This window comes from Pteropus medius, unplaced genomic scaffold (genome assembly GCF_902729225.1).
Source record: "Pteropus medius unplaced genomic scaffold, Ma_sr-lr_union100, whole genome shotgun sequence".
NCBI classification, from domain to species: Eukaryota; Metazoa; Chordata; class Mammalia; order Chiroptera; family Pteropodidae; genus Pteropus; species Pteropus medius.
The window spans coordinates 2,169,305-2,188,188 of record NW_024342644.1 but is presented as its reverse complement, the minus strand read 5'-3'; the positions used below and the strand labels follow the sequence as shown (position 1 = coordinate 2,188,188).

The 18,884-nt window shown below is 33.6% G+C and overlaps 1 protein-coding gene, 1 long non-coding RNA gene and 1 pseudogene across 12 annotated transcripts in view; 1 reads left to right on the top strand and 2 right to left on the bottom strand.

Moving 5' to 3' along the window:
• CDKAL1 (CDKAL1 threonylcarbamoyladenosine tRNA methylthiotransferase) overlaps positions 1-18,884 on the top strand; it is a 566,460-nt gene that overhangs the window by 400,610 nt on the left and 146,966 nt on the right. The gene's annotated exons all lie outside the window — the stretch shown is intronic.
• The window catches only part of LOC120605568 (uncharacterized), a 64,173-nt gene that overhangs the window by 6,735 nt on the left and 38,554 nt on the right, over positions 1-18,884 (bottom strand). The window lies entirely within an intron of this gene.
• On the bottom strand, positions 11,118-11,233 carry LOC120605662 (uncharacterized; annotated as a pseudogene).

Genomic DNA, 18,884 nt, shown 5'->3' with positions numbered 1-18,884 from the left:
TCATCTCTCTCTCTCTCATCTAAGTCATTCTTAAGGTGTTGCCAGAATCATCTTACTGATGCACAGTTTTAAAGGTGTTGCTCCCCTTTCATAGTTTCTTCTTGCCACACTTCTACGTGCTGGTCTTAACCTTTCTAACTGGAAGTTCCAATATACCCTTTGATGCATACCGCATTCTAAGGTACCTGTTGTTAGTTTCTTTTCTATCTGAATGCTTTTTCTCTTGCTATTCCTTCTGATGAGAGTATTTGTTCACCTCCTCTCTAGGTCTGTGCTATCCAGTTCAGGAGCCACACGTGTCTTTTGAACATGTGGAATGTAGCAAGTCCAAATTGAGATGCGCTTTCAAAGGTTTAGTAGGAAAAAAAAGAATGTCACATGTTATTAATATTTATATTAATTGCATATTGAAATATACATTGGGTTAAAATACTGTTAATTTCATCTATTTCTTTAATGCGACTACTAGAAAACTTAAAATTACGTGTCATTCACATTATATTTTAACCGAGAGCCTCTCTCTTTACTGGGTGCCTCTGTCCTCTGAAGTCTTCCTACATCTCTTTCCCCTTGCATTGCATTTCTGTAAGATTTATTACAATGCTCATGTAGCACTTATTCACGGTACCTTGAATTATAGTTATTTATCAAGGAATAATATACACTGAGTGAAGAGCTCAGAACTTGGAACCAAGATGCCTAGGTTCAAATCATAGTTCTGACCTTTACAGTGGTCCTCGCTTAATCACAGGGTATACATACCAAGACCCCTATGAATACTTGAAACAGCACATAATACCAAACCCAATGCATACTGTTTATTTCTATACATACATACCTATGATAAAGTTTAATTTGTAAATTAGGTACAATAAGAGATTAGCAACAATAACTAATAATAAAATAGGATAATTATAATAATATACTGTAATCAAAGTTATGTGAATGTGGTCTCTCAGAATATCTTATCTTGTATTGTACTTACCTTTCACTTAGAGGAAGCACTTTATGGCTTCTCTCTGGCATATTCGAATTGCCAGTATCACACTCTTGCAGCTTGGGAGCATTATTAAGTAAAGTGAAATAAGGATTACTTGAGCACAAGCATTGTGACACCATGTCAGTCGATCTGATAACCGAGAAGCGACTGGTGGGTGGGGAGTGTATGCAGCATGGATGCTTTGGACAAAGGGATGATTCATGTGGGCAGGACAAAACAGGATGGAGTGAGATTTCATCACGATACTCTGAATGGTATGCAATTCAAAACTAATGAATTGTTTCTGAAATTTTCTATTTAGTATTTTTGGACCGTGATTGACTGCAGGTATCAGAAACCATCGAAAGTGAAACTGCGGATAAGGAAAGGACTACTGTACTAACTTCATGGTAGAAGTCCTTTAAGCTTTCCCAGCTTCAGTCTCTTCATCTGTAAAAGAGATGATAATCTTATCCACCTTATAAGTATATGGAGAGGATTAAATAAGTTAATGTATGGAAAGCACTTAAAACAATTCCTGGCACAAAAAGTGCAATGTAAATATTTTCTATATTAATACTCCACTGCTGCTGCTACTACTAGTGGTGAGTTCCTGATTTATCTCTGACTGAGGTCTTTGGAAGCAGGTTTAGCATCTTGTTGACTTTATATAGCACAGTGCTAGGATATAGAAGGTCTGCCTTCTGTGATACTGATTAAATTGAATATTGATTAAATTCATCAACTTTTAAGTTATCTTTTAAGATAATTTTGATTTAATTGAATTTTCCTTGGGAAGTCATCAAAGCCCAAAGTGACTCATCTGCCCAGATTTTACAAAAATGATTTCAATATAGGGATGAACTACATGAACATTTAAGGTTCTTTCAACCCCTCAAAATATGTATGGTCATGACTCTTTATTCATTGTGTTTTTATTGTCTTTGGGGATACTTCTGAGATAGCACTCCTAGAGATACTTCCAAGACTGCCCTTTACTCCCTTCATGAAGCATTTGGATTCACTTAAGAATATGCCATGACCACATGTTTTCACCATTTGCTTTGCACTTTCATACATCTGAAATTATTCCATTCATCATCCCTATTTCATGGCAGTACTTGTCTTTGCATTTTGCTCTCTTGATGTCATTTTCTTATGATTTTCTGTTATATTGTTTATGTTCACATTTCATAAAGGTATTGTTATTTAATTAAAAGCGATTCTTAATTAGGGCTACCCGGAGATGTGACTTTATCTTTAGGGCATAGCTTTGTGTAGGAATCCTATTGTCACTTACTACACAGCCTTCAATCTTAAATTTCAACTGCGGTGAAATAGTCATTACTTGTATTTTATCACCTGGGGTTTCTTTCTTTACTTCTTTGATCAGAAATTGATCTTGTTAAAGCTGTTTGCTAAAGGAGGTGTTTACTGTGATTGGAGGTAATACATAGATTGAAGTGGAATATAAATTCTAATGATGTTACACTTTGTTTCAGTTAATTTCAGCAGATTCTCTTTTAGGAGGTGGCAATCTCTAGCTCTGTAAGCCTTTTCATATCCATAAACCTCCACAGTTTTTGTTTGTGTCTCTTCTCTCCCCCACCGTTATTCCCCAGTGTTATTCCTAATTTCATTTTCTCTAAGACTCAGAATTCTACTTATTCCACCACCCCTCCTTATGTCACCCTTCTCCTTCATATGATATTGAGTCTGGCCCTGTCAATCACATCTCTGTTCACCTCCATGGTGGATGGAAATGTCATGCAACCCTCTAATGTACTCATTAGATTGTATGTATTCAATTATCATTAGTTGGATTGACTCAAATTGTCTTTATATCAGGCTTTCCTCTAGTAGGATTTACCACACTGATGCCTATCTGGTAGATAGCATCACACATTTACACACTTGCTGTTTATATTGGTGGTCACAGACAAACATTTTTCTCCTTTACTTCTCTCTCAATCATAGTACAAAAACCTTTTGTATGCGCTCTTGTTCGTGAGAATTACTCAGTTTAGCAGGTTTGAGAGGCAGTAGTGAATGTCCAAATTCTGATTCCTCTCTGCAAATACTTCACCTCTCTGAACCTCTGCAACGTAAACATGTCACCCCTTCCCGCTCACAGGGGTTGTTTTGATGTCTGTGAAATAACATAGTAAAAGGAATATCAGCATGTGACTCTTTTTGGGTCTTTATAGTCATTAGTTGGATCAGAATTATGTGAAAGACAGGGATACTTTGGTTTTTGTGCCAGGCTATGAACTGTCCAGGACTACAGATATCTAAATAGTCCTCAGATTCTCTTGCCAAAAATGATGTAATCAGAGCTACTTTCTAGACTTTGCATGATTTGGGACATGATGTGAAGTGTTAAATATTAACAAGATTTTTTGTTTTTTTCACTGCCTCTTTTAGCCAAGAGCTAGTTATATCTATTAATGTTTCTAGTCTCATGGGATCCTATCTCTCTTTCTGTTATTTTGGCACCACTGAGAATGTGTGTGATAAAATCTGAGCTTTCATGAATATCTTTTTGTTGGCAACTGGCACAGATACAATATCTGGTGAGGATTTTTATCTACATTTCGTTTCCTTGAGTAAAAGGATAAATACATGAGTAAAGCACAAGGAGTCAGAAAACCTAACCTGTGCTTTCTCTGCTGTTAACTAGCTCCATGACCATGGACAAGCGACCTAATCCTTAGTGTCCTTGTTTTTTAACATGAGAATAATAATCAAATAACTGAAGAATGACTGAGAAGATAATGTTAAATGAGTATTTTTGTTCTGTAATAGTTGTGGGGTTATTAGATGGCTCTCGTACTTCTAAATGAGAGTCATAAGTCACTCCATGGTGAAAGCTGATGTTATTGTTTCTGAGAAAGGAGGTCTTTTGGAATAAGTGTATCTGGTGCTATTTGATTTTCAGTGGTCTCTATCAGTGCGAGTTGGTTTATCATTTAGGGTTACAGACTCTGAAAACAGACAGTTAGGATTCAGGTCCAGACTCTAACTGCTTATTGCTGCATGACCTTAGGCAAGTTACCTAATCTCTCTGTACTTCCGTTGCCACATCTATAAAACAGAGACAATATTAGCTATCTCATCAGCTGCTTTGAAAAGTAAATGAGTCAATATATGAAAAGCACTTAAAAAAGTATGTGGCAGAAAGTACATGCTCAATAAGGTTCACAAAGGTTGGTGTCAGAAATGCCCCAGTATCAACCAGATATTCGGCTAGTTCATGAGTGACTAGTTCATATCCATTTTGGCAATTCTTGTAGTGTCCTGATGTTCCCTAATGTGCTGGCTTTGTTCTTGGGTTTTGAAATGTTTCTTGGTTTGAAATCAGCTACCTCCACCATCAAAGCAATGCCTTGCATCTCAGCACTACTGAACCAGCTGTGTAAGAAGCAGGCAGCCTCCAGGGAGCTATTGTGGCAAGAATTGAATTGGGTTATTCACAATCAGGAAGAGCCTCAGAGTGTTTTGAGGCTTGGTGAAGCATATCCCAGACAGTGCTGTGTGGCTGTGGAGAGCTGGGAAACAACCACAGCTGACAGACCAGCCAGGCGTGGTGTGAGACAGAACAGAATTGCCCTTTTAGAGATTTGGGCCAAATGGGGATCCAGTAGGCAGTGTCATGAATAGTGACAGGCCTTTCACATAAAGGCTACAGTGTCTAATGAAAACACATATATCATGTGATTTTTGTATGGAAGGACTCTTGGCCACTTGCTGCCTTTCTGTGACAGCAGCCCTCATTGAGGTTGACTATCAAGAACTTTGTCGAGAACATATCATCCACTTAATAAACAATTTTTGAATGGTGGGACTTACCACCTTCGAAAATAGAAGAGAGCAACTGTAATGTAAAATTGGGATGAAAAGTCCTCTTTTGAGTCTCATAAATCTTGATTCAACTTCAAGAATTCTAGCTTGAACCCCTTCCTCCCAAATTTTAAATGGAAAGTCGTAAATGAACTCGAGTCATTTGAAATAATCTTTGACCCTGTGTCAGTGTTTTAATTATTTTTAGAAATGGGAATTTAAGGTGAAACATTAAAAGTACTCATTTGAGAAATGACGCCCTCGCAAGCAGAATAAGCCAGCTCCAGCAGCTGGAGTTTAGGCAGCATCTGTGCAGTCTAGCCCAAAGAGAAGCCTGTCATAATGCCCTCTGAATCTCCTCTTTGCTTCCCCTGCCATATAGATAAAGGCTAGAAGTTCACTTCTTGGACTTTGAAGTAAAATACTCAGATTTATATCAGTCAACACAGAAGTTAAAGCCTATTGCCCTATTGAGTTCATTTATTCATCACCTGTCTTCTTCCCCAGTTCTCCTTTGCCCATCACCTTTAATTCAATGGATGCCTTTATTGAGCTTCAACTATCTGAGGCTGCTATCTCATTGCTGCACAGTTTAAGAATATGAATATGGCCCATCCTAGTCCACTAGATGGCTGTGCTTTACTAGGAAAGTTAAGACAAAAAAACAGATGTGAAAAGGTGCCAAGCAGATCATAACAGGGCCATCACAGAGGTGTAAATGTAAGGACTTGAATGAGTTGAGATGCAGAGAGAAAATCAGGAAAAAATTTATCAGAGAAATGGGCCTATTCATCAGAGGGGATGAATAGTGTGGATAGGTGCTAATAGATTGTGGACCAGATTGCTCAAGGAGGAGGTTTTCTGATTTGAATTGTATCGATGAGAATCTGTGATAGTGGAAAGGTTGATTTAGGCCTACATTTTAGAGAGTATCATATGTTCACTGTCCCCTCAAATTTACCCAGGGGTGTTCTTGGGAGTACATAACAAAAATCAAGAGTCATAGGCCTGATTGGTTAGAATCACTGCAGATAGTAAATATTTTTGGCTTTGTGCAAACAGTCTCTGTTGCAACTGTCACAATTACTCAACTCTGCTCTTGCAGCCATAGGTAATATGTTAATGAATAGGCTTGGCTGTGTTCCAATAAAACTTTATTTACAAAAACAGACAATAGCTGAATTTGGCCTATGAGCCTAAGTTTGCCAACCCTTGATCTTATTTTTAGGGTAAACTGAATTTAAACAAAACATGAGTTCAACTAATAAGGAATAAAAAAAGTAATTGTGAATAATTGTACTGTGTTTTGATTTGATGGCTTCAAGTTCTCTCTCTCTGTCTCCTCGGTATTATTTTTGATACTATACAAATCGCATTTTGTGATAACATAGGATGTGAAATATAATGCTTTTGAGTGTCATTTCTTGATGATGACAACAATTCCATTAATAATGAAAATTTACCTAATTTCTTATTTGTAGTGGACTAGATATAGAGGTAACTGCATCATAGTTGTATAATTTTATAAGTTATTCTTCCTGAGAACCAATGTTTAGTCACCTTCCAATTATGCTTTCCCATTAAAAAATGCTGTGATCTAGTTTGAGTCTCCAAAATTTCATTAAGTGTGTTTTATTTCAAAGTTTAATTTTAAAAGATTTAAGAAACTTGCCCAACTTTGTAGTTTTTGCCCTGTCCTGATATTCATTTAATTGGTTCTGCTAATGTGAATGCCCTTTCAAATATGAAAAAAATAAAATAAAGCAAGAGGGAAACGTTGATTGTTTCTATAATTGGATTTTCTCTTGAATAAAATGATTTCACCCACTTTATCTTTCTGACTTAAGGAATGGGGGTGGGAGACCAGTTTCTTTTATATTGTAGTCAGAAGCAGACAGAAGAAGGTATAGTCTGTTTCAGCATATTAGAATAGCATATTGGTTTTAGTTGTAATTAATTACCAATGCTGAATATACTCTGGCCCCTGCTTTCATTCCCAAATCTTAATTTCCACTGTGTGCAAAATAATTCCATCCAGGAAGAATTCTAATTACTTTAGTAATTATCGTCTTATCTCTAAATGGAATTCAGACATTTGCTGCAGTTTATGAATGTTAGAAATGTTTCATTTCCTTTTCACCTTGAATAACAGAAAAATACACATTACTGAATCTGGCTTCATTGAACCTTGTAATTCATGTTACCATAGAAACAGAAAAACTCATATAAGAATTATGTTAACAGTACCATAGATAGTAAATACCTTCACTTTAACCAGCAATATCATAAAATGATTTTAATAACGTGCAAAAATTCTGTGAATTTTAATATGGTTCCTTTTAAGTGTTCTAATAATATCATCCAGTATGCTTACTTTTAATTTTTAAAGCATTATCTTTGGTCTTATGTAAGGCTTTGTGCTTATTCCAAAATATTTGCTGTGGAATGCAAGCATAGTATTACAGGATAAAAAACTTATTCAACATAGTATTTATTTACTTTTTAGTTAATGGTGATGGTTCTTTTGATTTTTGTTTGAAGCCAAACTGTATATTTTGGAATTTTACCAGGTTTAGAAATGTAATGGATGACACTAAATTCTTTGGTGTCAACTACATCTGTTCGGCCCCCTCTCTTATTTTTGGCCTATTTGACAACCACTTTTGTTTTTGAGTTTCAGAAACATTTTTCCCATATACTTGGTCAATTTTCACCACAGATATTTCTTTATTTTTTATGATTGTAAATTCTAATTTCTCAGGACATCCAGAAATTTGTAAAGTTTTAGCAAATCATTTGCCATTTTATCCATATTCTTCTTCCTTTCCTTTCTCATGTATACTGCTTTTTTTACTTCAAAAAAGTAAAATTATACAAAATTTAAAATAAGCCATCTGGAGTTTTTGTTTGCTTATTAATAGTTTTATTACTTCTAACCTATTTCCCGTTTGCCCCAAGAATACTCGGCGGCACTTGTAGCCACAGCATTTATGCCAAGATAATTCACGGATTACAGTCCTAACCTTACTCCCAAACTTGCCATGAAATATCTCGCTTTTATTATTTTTGTATCGCTGTAGTATATCGATAGTCTTTGGAAACAAATGACAGCATTCTCTTTATAGCATTCTGTTTTTAGTAGCGGTATTTCCATTTACAAAATATGGAAATTCTTGATCGCCGAAAATGTCAAATCCTAGAAAACATAGCCGTCCTATGCATGATGTTAACATCGTTTTCAAACAGTCGTTAGCTGAAGATTTACTTGATGAATTTGATTTATGAATACATTTCTGTAACATTAGGATTAGAGACAAGTTCTGTTTAGAAATAACTCCAAAAACAGTTTTTACATTTTATTTTCACATCAAGAACCAGTCAGATTTGCTTCATCCTCAAAGAGCATGTTTATATAAAATTAAATTAATGCTGGCAGCGAGATGCACTTTTTTTTTTCTAAATGGGAAATGGGTTAAAAAGAGGGACTAATTTTAAAAACTAATTGCTACTAATTTTTTCTCATGGAGAAGTCTTGAAAAGCTATCTTTGATTATAAATATCACTTATAATTAATATGTGAATTGTATGTTAGCATGTAGATTTTGGTATTTCTTCAAAATGGTTTAAACTTCTCTCTAATGTCAAATTTTATGTGTTCTACTTTGAAAAAGATTACAGCTATTCATTTGTAAGAATACATCTATATTCTTATTGTATTCAGTTTCCAAACAAGTAGAGTTGACGTTTTTCTAAACCTACCTTTTTATCATTTATTTCCAATTTTATTACTTTATTCTAAGAGAATGTGGTCTGTGTAAATGTGATCTTATTAATAAGGTAGTAGAATATGAACATTGGTGAGTTTGTATGTTTTGATCAAGGTCTTGGTTGGAAGAAGAACTATTCTATGTATTTTTACCAGTGGGTATTTAATATAGGAAATTCATTACATAGAAGACTGGATAAAAAAGCAGATTGGGAGTTGAGGTAACCAGAGAGTAATAACTCCTGAAAGCAGTTACTGCCACTAGGACTAAGGGAACAAGAGGAAGAGGTTGTGTTACAGGAACCTAGGAGCAAGGACCATGAGGTTGCTGCCTCAGAAACAGTAGGTAATCACTTCCAGAAACCCAAAAGCTGCTTTCTGCTCCCAGCTTCTAATCTCCTATCCATACCTCCTTTCTCAGGACCTAACAGAAGGCCACCTACCAAAGGAACCAAATGTAGTTTTTGGGCTTCCAGCCCCAGAACTACCTACTGGACAGCATATATGTGAGGCTAAGAGACAATAATAATAACACCAGATTTTATCATGTTCTAGGTAATATCATAATTGACAAGAGTGGGACCCATTTTATATTACTGATTTTCTGTTAGGTTTCTTTATGAAATCGATAATACTTGACTGTATTTGATTTGCAGAACAAATAAACAAAACAGCAACATCATATGACTCAACAAACAGATTCTACTAAAGCTACCACTGCCGTGATGATTATGTCACTTAGATGAGTCACATGAACCTTATTTTCTGTTAGAAAAAAACAAATGTTTAATACACAGACTATGTCCAAGATTACCTATTATCCATTTTTCCTAATATATTTTTGTTGATCCCAAAACAGTCACACAAGTGTTTCCTAATCTTATTTTTGTCACAGAAGCCTTGAAGAATCAGAAGAAAACAGTGGTCACTTCCTCATGAAAAATATACTTGAAATCTTGCATGCAATCTTAGGGAGTCCATAGACTCCAAGAAAAGAAACCCTAGAATGACATAAAGAAAGGGCATTGTTGGCACTGGCACTTCTTTTATTTTGTGTTCCTTTAAACTTTACTTGTCATAAGCATTCCTACCTGAAATACATACTGTATATAGATATATACCAGTGTCTCATAAGTTTTCAGTGGAAAAGTGATTCTAGGTACTTCAACAGTGAATAACCATGGTTAGAGACATAAATGGGTGGTGGACAGATAGCTTTTCAATCCTAATCTAAATGTTTTAGTGCTTTTTCTCTTTTCAGCCCAGGTTCTTTAAAAATTTTTTTAAATTTATGAAAATAAATTTAAAATTGCTGAAAATTTTCTTAAACTTATTTGAAAATGTTATATTGTTTCTCCTTAAATTTCCTCTTTCGATAAGAATAGAATGGTTCCTTGTAGACATTGGTAGTTGAGAAAGAGGCCCAAGTTTTCCTTCTAGTCCTTGTCATGCTCTGAACAGAATTTTCTTTCAGACTTAACCTTGCCTTTTATTATCTTTGTCTTTTCCCTTTATTTAGCTATATTCAATTCTTTGGCTACACCCTTTCAAAAGTTCAGCTGTTAGAACTTTTTAGAAGAGTATGTCATGAAGGATTCCTGCTATCTGTCTTCAGAAAGGTGTTTTTCTTTTTTCTTTTTTCCTTAATTTTAACAGGTTTATTGTGGGTATGACTTAAATACCATACAGTATGCACCAAATGTAAATGTATAGTTTGAGAATTTTTAGTAAATTTGTACATTCATGCAACCAACATCACAATTCCATTTTAGAATGCTTTAGTTATGACAAAAAGTTCTTAATGCCTGTTTAGAGTCAATCCCTGCTCTCGCCCTTGGCCCCAGTCAACCACTGATCTGTTTTCTGTTTTTGTAGTTTTGCTTCTTGTAGAAATTTCATATAAATGGAATTAAACAATAAATAATCCTTTGTGTCTTCCTTCTTTTACTTAAGAATATTTTCAAGGCTCATTCATGTTGGTGCATGTATCATAGTTAGTTTTTTTATTTGTAAGTATATTTTCATTGTATGGATATACCACATTTCGTTTACCCATTCACCAGTTGATGTTCAGTTTAGAGCTATTATGAAAAATGTTGCTAAAAAAATCCACCTGCAAGTCTTTGTGTGGACATATGTTTTAATTTCTCTCAGGTAGATAACTAGAAGTAGACTTTCTTAGTTACAGTAAGTGTATGTTTAATTTTTTAAGAAACCGCCAGACTTTTCAAAGTCATTGCATCATTTTGAATTCCCACCTACACTGAATAAGGGTTTCACTTTCTCTCTACATGCACACCAACATCTCATATACTTTTTGGTCTTTTTGCAATATAGCCCTTCTTCTGGATGTAAGATATCTTATATGATTTTAACATGCATTACCCTGATTACTAATGATGGTGAGCGATTTTTTATACACCTATATGGCTATTCATATACCTTCTTTAGTGAAGTGTTAGTGAAATCCTTTGCCCATTATACAATTGTGTTTGTCTTCTTATTTTTATTATTATTATTTATTATTATTTATGCCTACAGCACCTGATCTTCCTAGGTGGTCTCCCATCCAAGTACTAACCAGGCCCAACCCTGCTTAGCTTCTGAGATCAGACATTGGGCTTGTTCAGGGTGGCATGGCTGTAGACCATGGACTGTGGCTCCACTGGAGCACGAACCCAGGACCTTCTGCGTGTAAAGCAGACCTGCTAACCGCTACACTATGGAACCACGTCCTGTCTTCTTATTAATGGTGTCTTTTCAATAAGTCCAATTTACCAGTTTATCCATTTTTTAAAATAGATTGTGCTTTTGGTGTTGGTTATGCTAAAAATCTTAGCTTAATTCAAGGTCCCAAGGATTTTCTCCCATATTTTCTTCTGGAAGTTTAGTAATTCTAGCTCTTACATTTATCTATGATTGATATGAAAGTACTTTTTTGTGTATAATGTAAAGTAAGCATCTAATAGCATTTTTTTTTCTCTTCCATCTGTTATCCAATTGCTCCAGCACCAATTATTCAAAACACTGTCTCTTGCTTGGCAGTTTTGTTGAAAATTAACCATAAATGTATGGTTTTTATGTTTTTGGACTCTTTAAGTGGTTCCATTGCTCTATCCTCATAATGCTACCACACTGTCTTGATTAGTGTAGTCTTTAAGTCAGCTTCATCCATTCCACCAGCTTCATTCTTCTCAAATTTATTTTGGCTATTCTAAGGCCTTTGCATTTCGATATAAATTTTAGAATTCACTTGTCCATTTCTATGGAAAAACATGATGATATTTTGTAAGGAGTTGCACTGAATCTGTATATCAATTTAGGAGACATAGCATCTTCACAATAGTAAAATCTTCCAATTTGTGAATATTATATATTTTTCCACTTATTTAGACATTCTTTAATTTCTCTCAGCAAATTTTAAGATTTAAATTCTCTGATTCTAAGTACAGGTCTTACACTTTTCAAATTTATCCTTAGGTATTTTTTATGCTATTGTAAATGAAATTGTTTCTTGATTTCATTTTCTAATTGTTCCTTATTAATATATAAAAATACAACTGATTTTTGTACATTGATTTTTAGCTTTGCTGAACTCACTAATTCTAGTAGTACAAGATCACGTCACTTGCAAAAAGAAAGGAGACAGCTTACTTCTTTTCAACCTATGTGCCTTTCATTTCTTTTTCTCGCCCTTCTGCACTGAGTAGAACCTCTAGTAACATGTTGGATTGAAGAAGTGAGAATAGAAATCCTTGCCTTCTTACTAATCTTAGTGGGAAAGCATTCACTCTTTGACCAAAGAGTATGATAATAGCTGTAGACCCTTTACCATGATGAGGTAGTTTCCTTCTATTCCTTGTTTACTGAGAGTTTTTATCATGGATGGGTGTTGGATTTGTCAACTGAATTTTCCACATCTACTAAGATCACCTTTTCTTTTAACATTCCTTATTGCATTAATTTATCGTTACATGTAAACTAACCTTGCATTCCTGGGATTAAACACTTGGTAATGATATACAGTCCTTTTGATAAGTTTCTGAGTTCAGTTTGCTAATATAAAGAAATTTTGTGTTTATGTTCATGAGGGATATTGATCTGGAGTTTGTTTCTAATCTGCTTCTCTGATTTTCATATAGGCGACCGACCACTAGACTCATAAATTGAGTTCCTTTTTTATCTGTCTTTGAAATAGTTTCTTTAGAACTGGTTTTATTCTTTCTTAAACATTTGATAGAATTCACCAGTGAAGCCATCTGGACCTGCCTTGATTTTTTGTTTTGTTTTATTTTGTTTGTTTTTTTAGTGGTAAGATTTTTTTTAATACAAATTCAGTTTTTGTAATAGATAAAAGATTACTCAGATTTTCTATTTCTTCATGAGTCAGAGTTTATCATTTATGTCTTTCAAAGAATTTGCCCATTTTATCTAAGTTAATCTATTGATGTAAAATATACCCTTAGTATCCTGTATGTGTATGTATACGTGTGTGTGTGACATAATTGAAATACAAAATCCTATTCGTTTTAAGTGTACATCATAGTGATTCAGTATTTATTTACATTATGAAATGGTTCCCACAATAACTCTAGTTACTGTCACCTTACAAAGTTACTACAATATTACTTACTATATTCCCTATGCTGTATATTATATCCCCATGACTTATTTATTTTATAAGTGGAAATGTATATTCCTTAATCCCTTTCACCTATTTTGCCCACCCCTCTAATCCTTCCCCTCTCTGGTAACCACCAGTTTGTTTCCTATTTACAAGTCTGTTTCTCTTTTGTATGTCTGTTTTGCTTTTTGATTCCACCTATAAGTGTATGTCTTTCTCTGTTGACTTAATTCACTTAGCATAATACCCTCTAGGTTCATCCATGTTGTTGCAAATGGCAAGATTTTCTTCTTTTTATGGCTGAATAATATTCCACTGTATATATTATATGGGAAGAAGAAACTTTCTTCTACCCTGCAAGGTTTTTTTGGCTGTTCTAATAATTAAATCTGCATGAGAAAATCACCAAATTTCATTATATATGTACATATGGGAACCCCATATACATGAGATGTTCAGATACAGTAAGTTAAAATGAAGTAAATATGGCATTCTGAGCTAAGGATGAGGTAAGGTACCTTGTGGCTTCAGAAGGGACGAAGGTCATTTCAGGATGATAAGAAGAACAAATATTCAGCAATTAGTAGTATGCCTAGATATATAGATAAGTCAAAAAGGTTATCTCTGATAATCTTATTATGAGGAAGGCCCCTAATTTAAATTCTTCTGAGTAGTTAAGGAGGAGCAGAAGTTTCTCTTGAGCCCACAGAGCCTCAGTTTCCTTTAGCTCAAGATAATTCAATACCACAGAGGCACATCTTGGGGTGACTCGTTCTGAAGCCCTATAACATAAATATACGCCACATCTTCTGTATCCATTCATCTATTGATGGACACTGAGTTGCTTCCATATAGTCACTCTTGTAAATAATGCTGCAGTGAACATAAGGTGCATATATCTCTTCAACTTAGTGGTTTTGTTTTCTTTGTATAAATACCCAGAAGTGGAATTGCTGAATCTTATGGTAGTTCTGCTTTTATTTTTTGAAGAACCTCTGTAATGTTTTCCATAGTGGCTGCAATTCGTAGATGACACAAATAAATAGAAAGATATATCATTCTCATGGATTGGAAAAATAAATATTGTTAAAATGCCCATAATCCCCAAAGCAATCTACAGATTTACTGAAATCCCCATCAAAATATCAATGGGATTTTTTCACAGAACTAGAGCAAAGAATCCTAAAATTGTTTTTATTTTATTTTTATTTATTTATTTTTAGGTAACCCTTAGTTGACCTCACAGATTGCAAGGATCTTGTCAGTTTACAATCCCTTATTTTTTTATTTTTTACGCCTACAGCACCTGGTCTTCCCTAGGTGGTCTCCTATCCAAGTACTGACCAGGCCCAACCCAGCTTCCAAAATCAGACAGGATCAGGCTTCTTCAGGGTAGCATGGCTGTAGACAAGAATTCTAAAATTTTTATGGAACCACAGAGGACCCCAACTAGCCAAAGCAGTTTTGAGAAAGAACAAAGGTGAAGATATCATACTCCCTGATTTTAAACTATACTACAAAGCTGTAGTAATTAAAACAGCATGGTACTGGCATTAAAATGATCAATGGAACATAATAGAAAGCCCCAAAATTAATCCACACATATAGGGTCTATTAACTTTAGTATCCTTTTAATATCAGTCACATTTGTAGTGCTGTCTCTTTCATGCCTGAAGTTGGCTATTTGTGTCTTTTTATTTTCAGTCTAGCTAGTAGTTTAGTGATTTTGTTTATTTTTTTTTCAAAGATGTACCTTTTATTGATTTTTCTCTATTTTCTATTTTATTGATTTCTTCTTCTACCTTATTTCCTTTGTCTTACTTTGGATTTGATTTGCTGCTGTATTTTAGCTTCTTGAGGAAGAAGCTTAGATTATTGTGTTTATCTCTTTCTAATACAGATATTTAAATCTATAAATTTATTTTTAAACACTCCTTCTGCTGCATCCCATATATTTGATGTATTTATTTCCATTCAGTTCAAGATATTTTTCCCCTCCCTCTCCTTACCTCCAATTTGCTTTTCCTGGATGTATTGAGTAATTGTCCTGGAATTAATCTCCATAGGACTGAAAAATGTTTCTTTTAATCATATGTTTAGTTTATGCCTAGTAATTTAATTCTGATCCTTTAATTCTGATTATTTTTATCTTTTTCTTTTGAGATAATAATATGTGTGTTAGTCTCACTTTTTTTCCATTGGAATTTGAAGCATTTTAAATATTAAATCTCTTGATCTAAAGAATCAACTAGAATCAACCCTGTTCACATTTCTGCCAGTGTAACACCAAATTGCAAGTAAAAATCTTGAGAGATGAATTTAAGTACAACATTTTAATAGTATTTCAAATGTGGTATATTTATACGTGTATTTTTATTCAAGGTAAATAAGTAAAGTCTTAAAATTTGGGGTGCTTTCTTAAATCCTAGCCCAGGGCCAGCAAATAGGTAGTACTCTCCTAACATGTCCTGATAGATTTTCTTAACTGATCATAGCACTGCTTCTGCCAAGGCAGGTGCATAATTGGAATCTTTTTCATTAATTCCATTTCCAAGGAATTTAACGAACACATTTTGCCAGCAAATAGCTTGTTTAAATCAGCAAAAAGAATGGATCAAAATTTCTGTTATTTAACCTAATTAAACATTTTCATTTTCATCTTTCTTTCAGAATTATTCTCTACTACTATGAAAACGTAAATATAGAAGATCTTTTAATTTGAAAAACACGATACCTACTAATTACATTCATTAGATGCACAACTTTAATAAATATAAATTATTATTTTTTAATTTTTGTATTTTGAAAATTCATAGGGTCTCAAAAACAGCATTTACTCAAAATTAGTATTTTAAATATTTGGACTAATATTATGTTGTATACTCCTTATAATTTCCTCATTCTCACTTAAATCATAGGTAATTTAGAATTTGGTCCACTTCAGACGTCCTCAATTTTCTCATGGACTGAAGAGAATTATTTACTAGGTTTATTAACTCTGTAAATATGAGATTTTTTTTTGTCGTTGGTTTACTTAAGGAGCTAAATTAATTTTAAGAATATAAGTAGCATCATTTGCTTATATAAAGTTAATGTATAGGTGAGCCTCACCTAATATTAAAGTGCAATATCTACTTTAAAAACATTTTCTAGGCAATTAGGTCATATTTTTCTATACTTTCAAACCAACTAAACTGCTTTTACTTTTAAATACTGACTAACATAGAGCTTTTACTAATTCGTAGTGGCCTACTCCCTCCTGTTATCAGTCAGCTTTTTGTGTAGATTATCAAATACATCCATGCATTGGACATTTCCTTCCTTAACATTTATGATGACTCCTATAAAGGTTTGTCTTTCTTTTTTGCTGTGGAACTTGAAGCCAAAGTAAGCAGATATTGCATAATACTGAGCTCAATTATACTGGATCAAGGATTGGGGATTGGGAGGAAATCAGTAAGGTACTTTCCTGTGGGAATACCCTAAAATCTAATGCCAATTCCAATTTATTGCCTAGGACAATAACCAATTGTCTTTGTTTCTGCAGTATTTCACAGGCAATTTCTAAGATTTTTCTCTAGGGGAGATGTATTCTTCTCTGTAATTTCTGCTCTGATCCTTACTTTTATTTTTAGTTGTAGATTTCTTTTGTTCAGAAGTAGTTATAAGTCAAATGTAAAAATTGACTAATTGAAATTACTGACATAATTTTTCTATTCCACATGCTTTAGTAAGTCTAGAAAATGATCTTTTTATCTGCAACTTACAGTAAAAACATGTTTTTTATGATTTTCAAATGCAATTTTGATAATCATTTTTAACAAAAAAATATATATCACAATAAAAATTTAAAATTGTTTCTTCAAATACTCCACTTTATTTTTTTCTATGTATATTGTCTCTTTTTCTATTTATTATCATAGAGAAAAGTTTCTGTCCCTACAAGTTATCTTACTAATTAAGGTTTAGCCAAATTAATAGTTAGATGAGACTAAGTAGAAATCAAGAAAAAAATATTTTTAAAAATAAATTTTGTCATTCTTCTTTAACACAGACATTAAAGGATTATGCAAACTAGGTCAGGAAAGCCGTTGTTTTAATTAAGCTGTTTATATTAGGTATCTAGTAATTTGATTTTCCTCATTGTTACATTCTCTATTCTCTTTTGTGCCCCTTAAATATATTTAAGATATATTTAATATATCTTAATGAGATAAACTGTTCTTCTTATTCTTATAGAACTGCATTTAGTTGACAGAAAAATTGATATATGTAAGTATTCCGTGATTTGAAGTATTTGAGGTTATTTTTCCTGTTGTTCATGGATTCAGAATAATATTGGAGTTTCGAATACTTTTAATGTTATTTTGTTGTTGTTACACTATACAGAGTAGAATATTGTAGCATACTTGAGAAACTCAGTGGCTACAGGAACGATTTTCAAGATGCTAACATTTGGGCTGATCAAACACAAAAGCACCTTGTTATCCAATCACTCTATAATGAAAAGCTTTTAGTGCTTTACTCTTAAATATTAAAGGGCAGCAGAATCACTATTTATTGATGGAAAGTCTCAATCAGAAATGAGAGGTATCAAAATAAAAGAACCTGGAGGAAATAGACACAATTGCATTGAGCACAGGAAAAATTGCAAAAAAAAAAAAAAACCATTTTATTGATATCCTTGGAGATAAAAAAGAAAAAATTGTTGCAACTCTAAAACAAAATCAGTATGCTGTGAAAAGGAAAATTGGAGAATGAAAGAGAGCTCTTAAATGTTTAAAATAAGGTTTTCAATTAAATTTTTTGAATAAAAGATAAACTCAAGTACATCTTCCAGGAAATGGGACAAAAGAACAAAGATGGAAAATAACAGTGTAAAGGCTTGGAGAGTCAATTCAGTATTTTCAACATTTGAAGGAGAGGCATCCCAGAGAGAGAAAAATGATTTAAATGAACATAAGGAAATTTCCTAGACCTAAAGACCATGAGTCTCCAGATTGTACCCTATATAAATATTTAAATATCCAACACAAAACCTATTATCATAAAATTTAAAGTCATCGAAAATCAATTTAACATTCTAAAAGTTTTCAAAAACAGTGGGCAAATATAAAGACATGTACATCAGATTGAATCTAGACATCTCATCAGCAACCTTGACTGCTTAAAAAGAAAAAACAATCTGAAATTCCAATGGCTAATATTTTTCATTTCGGAGTGCTAGGCACAGCTACACTGTCAATCATGGATTGATACATGTTCAGGCATGCTAAGACAAGAACAACAAATTTTTTCTGGTACATCTTTTGATAACATTTCTGAAAGAGTCCTCCAGCAGAATTAGGGAGACTAGAATGATCAAGAATTAGGAAGACATCGTGTCCAGGAAAAGGGGGATTGAGAAAAGGAAATCAGGGAGTAACATTACAGCTGGTTCATTATTAAAGCAACACACACAAAGAAAGTAGGAGTAGCATTTCTAGAGGGAAAAAAATGAAACTGGTGAATTATGTAATATACTGAGTGTTTAGAAAATAGTATTGGTTTTCGATAGGTCTGATGGAGTTTCCAGAAAACATTAGCATAGCTACATAGAATATTAAGCAAATTTATTTTTAAAAAGAAGCAATTATTAACCTGAGGAAAAATTCAGTGTTGTGACCAAGAAAACT